This window comes from Rhinopithecus bieti, unplaced genomic scaffold (assembly GCF_001698545.2).
Source record: "Rhinopithecus bieti isolate Rb0 unplaced genomic scaffold, ASM169854v2 scaffold_16234, whole genome shotgun sequence".
Classification (NCBI taxonomy): domain Eukaryota; kingdom Metazoa; phylum Chordata; class Mammalia; order Primates; family Cercopithecidae; genus Rhinopithecus; species Rhinopithecus bieti.
In genome coordinates, this window is record NW_016808946.1 from 3,122,983 (window position 1) to 3,130,691 (window position 7,709).

Sequence of the window (7,709 nt, forward strand, 5' to 3'; positions counted from 1 at the left end):
CTGGGTTCATGTACATTTAGATTATGTCCTCTTGATGAATTGATTTTTTTGTTATGAAATGGTCTTTATTTCCGGTAATATTATTTGTCCTGAAGTATTCTTTGTCTGATATTAATATAGCCACACAAGCATTCTTTTGATTAGTGTTTATATGCCATACCTTTTCTCCCCATTCTTTTTTTTTTTTTTTTTTTTTTTTTTTTTTTTTTTTTTGAGACAAAGTCTTGCTCTGTCGCCCAGGCTGGAGTGCAGTGGCCGCCTCTCAGCTCACTGCAAGCTCCGCCTCCCGGGTTTACGCCATTCTCCTGCCTCAGCCTCCCGGGTAGCTGGGGCTACAGGGGCCCCCCCCTTCGCCCGGGTTGTTTTTTTTTTTTTTTTTTTTTTTTTTTGTATTTTTTAGTAGAGACAGGGTTTCACCAGGTTAGCCAAGATGGTCTCGATCTCCTGACCTCGTGATCTGCCCGTCTCGGCCTCCCAAAGTGCTGGGATTACAGGCTTGAGCCACCGCGCCCGGCCTCTTTTTACTTTCTTTATTTTGGTGTTCATATTCTTAGAGAAGAGCATATCATTGGGTCTTGTTCTTGTAGCCCATGTGATATTCTCTGTTTTTCACTTGTGGTCTGTTTACATTTGATGTAATTATTGGCGTGCTGGGGTTGAGTCTACCATCTACCATTTTCCATATGTCTGCCATTCGTTTCATCTGTTCCTTGTTTCTTTGTTTTTTTACTTTTCTTTCTTATTTTGGATTAAGTGTATTTTAGAATTGTCTTGTATGTGCTCTCTTGGCTTTTTTAAAAAAATAGACTTTATTGTTGAGAGGAGTTTCAGGTTCACAGCAAGATTGAGTAGAAAGCACAGAGAATTCTCATATGTCCCCGTCCCTCTCCGCCCACGACTTCCCCCACTACTGACATCCCATAACACTGTGGTTTGTTTCTCACAGTCAGTGAACTTACATTGACACTTAATATCTCCACTGACTTTTAAACCTCCTTGTTGTTTGCTTAGTGTTTGTTTGTTTAAACTTTCTTGTTGTTTATTTGTTTAGTGTGCTCTAGAGATTGCAATATTCATCTTTAATTTATCATAGACTGCCTTGAATGGATAGTATATCATTTTCCATATTATGTAAAAACTTTGAACAGAATAGCTTCATTTACACTTTTCCTTCTCTTTGTGCAATTGTTGTCATATATTTTATTTCTACCGTTGTTATAAACACCACTATTCATCGTTAATATTTTTGCTTTCATACGTTGGTAGGTTTTGGTTTTGTTTTGTTTTGTTTTGTTTTCCAAGATGGAGTCTCGCTCTGTTGCCCAGGCTGTAGTGCGATGGCGCCATCTCAGCTCACTGCAACCTCCACCTCCCGGGTTCAAGCGATTCTCCTGCCTCAGTCTCCTGAGTAGCTGGGACTATAGGCGTTTGCCAGCACGCCTGGCTAATTTTTGTATTTTTGGTAGAGACGGGGTTTTGCTATGTTGGTCAGACTGGTCTTGAACTCCTGACCTCAGGTGACCCGTCCGCCTTGGCCTCCCAAAGTGCTGGGATTACAGGCGTGAGCCACTGTGCCTGGCCTTAAATGTTTATAAACACCTACTTATTTACCATTTCTGGTGTTTTTTATTTCTTCCCAAAGATCTAAGATTCCATTTGGGTCACCTAAATAATGTTCTTTAGTGTTTGTTTTGTGTGTGTGTGTGTGTGTGTGTGTGTGTGTGTGTGTTTTGACAGAGTTTTGCTCTGTCACCCAGGCTGGAGTGCAGTGGTGCAGTCACTACTCACTGCAGCCTCAACCTCCTGGGCTAAAACGATCCTCCCACCTCAGCCTCCTGAATAGCTAGGACTACAGGCATGCATCACCACACCTGGCTAATTTTTTAGATTTTTTGTTAAGATGAGGTTTCACTTTATTGCCCAGCCTGGTTTCGAACTCCTGGGCTCAAGTGATCCTCCCACCTCGGCCTCCCAAAATGCTGGGATTAAAGGCGTGAGGCATCACACCTGGCTTATCTCAATTTTTGTTTTCCTGAAAATGTCGTTATTTTACCTTGAGTTTTAAAGGATGTTGTCACAGGATGAAGAATTCTACATTCCTTCAGCACTTTAAATATATCATTCTATTATCTTTGGTTTCTAAAGTTTCTGATCAGAAGTCAGCCATAATTCTTATTTTTGTTCTCTTGGATGTGATGTGTCCGTATTTCTCCAGCCGATTCTTAAGAATGCTTTCTTTGTCCTTAGTTTTTAGTAGTTTCACTCTGATGGTCTAGGTACAGTATTTCTGTATTTATCCTGTTTAGGATGTGCTGAGCTTTTTGAATCTGTGGGTTGCTACAATTCATCCATTTTGGAAAGTGGCCATTACCTCTTCCAATATTTTCTTTGTCCCATTTTCTCTCTCTTTCAATCTGCAACTCCAAATAAAAGCATATTAGCTCATCTAATATTGTCCTACATTTTTGAATGCTTTGTTGTGTCTTATTTGATTATTCTTTCTTTCTTCGTGTGCCTCAGTTTTGATAATTTCTGTTGACTTGTCTTGAGTTCATAGATTCTTTATTTTGTCATGTCTGATATGCTATTAAGCACTTCCAAAAAATTTTTATTTCAGATTCTGTATTTTTCAGTTCTAGAATTTCCACTTAAAAATTTTCATTTCAGTCAAGCATGGTGGCTTACGCCTGTTATCCTAGTACTTTCGGAGGATTGCTTGAGACCAGGAGCTCAAGACCAGCCTGGGTAACATAGAGAGACCGTATCTCTACAAATAAATACATGCGTAATTTTCAAAATTATTTTTAAAGGTTTTCATTTCTATGTTGAATTTCCCCATCTGCTCACATGTTTTGTCTCCCTTTCCACTAGATCCTTTAATGTATTTATATATTTTAATGCCTTTGTCTGCTCATTCCAGCATCTGGATTATATTGAGTTTGCTGCTATTGACTGCTTTTTTTTTTCTCTTGTCATGGGTCACATTCCCTGCTTCTTTACATGTCTAGTAATTTTTGATTATACGCTAAACATTTTGAGTTCCTCATTGTAGAAACTCTGGATTATGATAGTATCCCCTGAAGAGTGTTAAAAATTTTTTTCTGGCAGTTAGGTAACTGGTGGATTGTCTTGATTTTGTTAAAGATTGATTTTAGACTTCGTTAGGGTAGTTCTATTTCAGTTTTACTCACAGTTTTAGGATGAAGCCCTTACTCCTAAGGTATGGTCTTTACTTCTGAATGGTAGCCTTTCTGGATTTCTCTGTGGTTCCCTCCTTTTTGGTAATCTGCCCACAAATTCTAGCTGTTTTCGCTGCCCTGAACCCTGAGCTTCCTTTTCTCTACCCAGAGAGACTGCGACTCTCTGCTTGTAATCCTCTTCCTGGTACCACAGTTTGAAAATTACCACAAGCCTTGTGTATTTCCTTTTTTAAAGGATTGTAGCATGGCATTGCCTGCAGTCCAATGCCCAATAACTGTCTCATATATTTTGACCATTTTTGCAGTTATTTATGACAGGCAGATTTGTCCAATACCAGCTACTCTGCCATGAATAGAACCAGAAATTTCTCCTCTTCTCTGAGCCCTTTCCAATTCAGCTTTCATCCCCACAACCTCACCGTTTCCAGATAATCAATGACATTCATATTTCAAATTCTAACCTCCATGATAAGGCCTTATCTAATCTGAATAAAAGCTGTATTTGTCATGGTTGAGCACTCTCCTTCTTTTTTTTGTTTTGAGATGGAGTCTCACTGTGTCTCCCAGGCTGCAGTGCCACCAAGTGGCACGATCTTGGCTCACTGCAACCTCCACCTCCTGGGTTCAAGCGATTCTCCTGCCTCAGCCTCCTGAGTAGCTGGGACCACAGGCATGTGCCACCATGCCTGGCTAATTTTTTGTACTTTTAGTAGAGATGGTTTTTCACCGTGTTAGCCAGGATGGTCTCGATCTCCTGGTCTTGTGATCTGCCCGCCTTGGCCTCCCAAAGTGCTGGCATTACAGGAGTGAGCCACTGCGCCCAGCCACTCTCTCCTTCTTGAAACTTTTTTTTTTTTTTTTTTTTTTTTTTTTTTTTTACTTAGCTTCCAGAAAACCCAATTCCTTCATTTTCCTCCTACTTCACTCATTATTCTTTGTTCTCATCTTCCCGGCCTCCAAATGTTGGAGAGTCACAGCATTCACTATAAGACCTCACTCAAACTCTCCTTGGTTATCTCATGAGTCCTATGGCTTTAAATATCATCTGTATACGGGCAGTTCTCAAAGTCTTATCTACAGCCTGAATTTCTGCCCTGAAATTCAAACTCAAAGCTCCATCTGCCTCTCAATGTCTCTGTTTAGAAGTCTAAAAAGCATCCCTTACTTAACATGTCCAAAACTGACCAAACCTGCCTCTCCCTTGGTCTTACCCATCTTAATAAATAACTCCATTTTCCCAGTTGCTCAAGCCAACCATTTTGGAATCATCCTGGAAACTTCTCTTTTATTCAAACGCCATATGCAATCCATCAGAAAATCCTGTTGGCCTGACCTTGGAAAGCTACCCCACCATCATCTCCCTCCTGCATTATTACTGTAGTATTCTCAATGCTTCCTTGCCTCCTCCTTTGCCTCCTGTGCCAGCTGAGACCACTGCAGAATGTAGATGAGCTGTATCCTCTGACAGATACAGAGATTGCAGAGAGGTTAGCAGACGGGCTGATCACAAGCTGTGGGTGGGATCAGGGATACCAACAAGAGATGGTGACATATCCTCTTACCATCCCTAAGATGGGTGAGAGTTAAAGCTTCTGGCCCCCGATAGGAGCCGTAGCCTTTGGTAGAAAAAGTCAGCTACTTCCAAAATACAGCCTAATGGAGACAGAGAGCCAGGGAAATCAATACCCTCCCCTCTCCTCTTTTCCTCTGATCTCCTGCTGTGTCTCCCACTGGCTGAGCCTAACTGGAAGCTGGAGGGTTGGGGAGCCCACTGATATAGTTCACAGAGGGCAGCCTCCCAGGGCAGACAGCAGGATGAACAAAGGGAGAGGAAATTTAGAAGGCAAATGGGCAATATCCCAAACCCCTCTGCTTGCCCACGGCTGCACACACCATCCATGGCCCAGTCTTCATATAGCTGCCAGAGTGATCTATGCACTACTGGGGACCAGAGGTTGGGGGCCGGGTCACAGGATGGATGGAGCCTGGATCTATGAGACACGAAAGGGAGGAGGGCTGCCTGCCCACCAGGAGTGCTGATCTTTCCTTAAGAGAGCGAGATATAAACCTCTATTGTGTTTGAGTTACTAAATATTTGGGAGTCTGTTACAGTTTAGCCACTTACCTTAGACACATGCAAAGCAAGGGTAACAGTTATATCATCCCTATATAGGGCTATCAGGAGAATTAAATAACCTATAATAGCTTAGAACAATGCTTGGCATAAGTTCTTAAGCAATGGTAACAATTATTATTATTATTATTAATATTATTATTGAGACAGTCTCACTCTGTCTCCCAGTCTGGAGGGCAGTGGTGCAATCCCGGCTTACTGCAGCCTCTGCTTCCTGTGCTCAAGCGATCTTCCCACCTCAGCCTCCCGAGTAGCTGGGACTACAGGCACATGTCACCATGCCTGGCTAATTTTTCGTAGAGACAGGGTTTTGTCATGTTGCCCAGGCTGGTCTTGAACTCCTGGCAGATCCTCAAGTGATCTGCCTGCCTTGGCCTAGCAAAGGGCTGGGATTCCAGGCGCGAGTCACTGCACCTGGTCCAATTATTATTTTTATTTAATATGTAAAATAAATATGAAAGCATACTATTAATTAGGTTTTTGTGAATACCTTGTTATAGACTTTGAGGGGATTCTTCCAGAGAATTGAAGAATTGTGGAGTGTGTGTGTATGTGTGTGTGTGTGTGTGTGTATATATATATATATATATATAGAGAGAGAGAGAGAGAGAGAGAGAGAGAGAGAGAGAATTCCAGCCACCTTATCCCACACCCCAAGAGGCTGCTGATCCACTTGCCCTCTAGGCAGAGTACCCAGGAGAAAAGAGAGCTGGTCCCTGACTTGCTTTAGGATGGGGCAGACGTTCCTCTGTGCCATGTTCCAGGCCAAAGGCTTATGAAGGCCTAGCATCTTTACTCCTGTGCTTTTGGGAGCCCCAAGTCACTGAATACTCTGGCTACCCTGCAGGACAGACCACGTGGAGAGACTACGTAAGACAGGGAGAGAGGCCCCGAGACTCCACAGGGACAGAGAGATGGGCACAGCCATCTTCGTGAACCGGGTTTCCTAGCCTTCTTGGTATCCCCACAAAGATGCCATGTGCCTGAGCCGTGTTGAACCCTTCAGCCCAGAAGAGCCCCAGCTGACGGCCCCTCCAGCCACTACCTCAGCAGATGATGGAGCAGATGATTCACGTAGCTGAGCCCTGTCCACCCTCAGGTTCAAACGAGATCATCAAATGGCTGGGTGTTTTTATGTTTGGTTGGTTGGTTTGGTTTGGTTTCTTGATAGAGGGTCTTGCTCTATGGCCCAGGCTAGAGTGCAAGTGGCTCAGTGCAGCCTTGAACTCCTGGGCTCAAGTGATCTTCCTGCCTCAGCCTCCTGGGCTGGGACTACAGGTGTGCACCATTACATCCAGCTAATTTTTATATTTTTTGATAGAGATGGGATCTCACTATGTTGGCCAGGCTAGTCTCGAACTCCTGACCTCAAGCAGTCCTCCCACTTTGGCCTCTCAAATTGCTAGTTTTACAGGCGTGAGTCACCGTGCCTGAAGATAATTGTTTTAAGCCATAAAGTTTTGGGGTGGTTTGTGACGTTGCCGCAGAAAACCAAACAGCAAGCCAAGGCTGCCAGTGTCAGCAGGGGGTGGGTGGGTACTTGCCGCTTTGAATTTCCCTTCCAGTTGGGGGAGCTGGAAACCCAAAGCGGCAAGTACCCACCCAACCTGCTGCTCACACAGGCAGGCTTGGGAAGGGAAGGGAACAGCAAGGGCTGGCTGCCTTGGGTGTGTTGCAACTAGACGCCCGCAGGCCCTGGATGGAATTCTCCAGGCATCCGTGGTGGGGGGACCGGCTCCTGCCCCCTTGGCCGAGAGGGCTGAGCTCACTCAGCGTCTCCATTCCTCTTCTTGATTGGCACTTTAATGAGGGCAGAAGGGGCTGACCCCCTGCCAGGGGCCGGTTCATGCCCCGTTTATCTCACAGCCCGAGTCAGACTAAAACAACACTGCAGGCCGAGCGGCCAGGAGCCAGCAGGGCCGGGAGCCCCCGCCCTCAGTGATGGATTGAGTGACCGCGGCGAGTTGGCAGCTGAAGTGTGTGGTGGCCGCACCGTTCCGTCAGCCTGCAACAAAGGAGGCCGGCCTGGCCCAGCCCTCACGCCAAACGGCTCCCCTCTCCGGGACAGCTCCGAGGGCCGCCTTTCCCTCCTTCACCCTCCCCCAACTCCAACGCCAAGTTCCCAGAGGCAGGCTGGGGCCAGAGCCCAGTGTGCGGGGGACACTGTCCTGGGGTCCCGGGTGGGGTGCATGGGGTGGGAAATCCTGGGCTTGCAGGCGGAGCTGGTGCTGAGAACGTCCTCTCAGGCTCCTGGCTTCAGGGCCCAGCACTGGACCCCTCCTGATGGTGCAGAGGATGGGCTCCCTGGTCCAGCAACCTCTGGAGGATCCTCGCTGGGCCTTTTACTTGCTGTGCAACCTTGAGTGAGTTTGCCA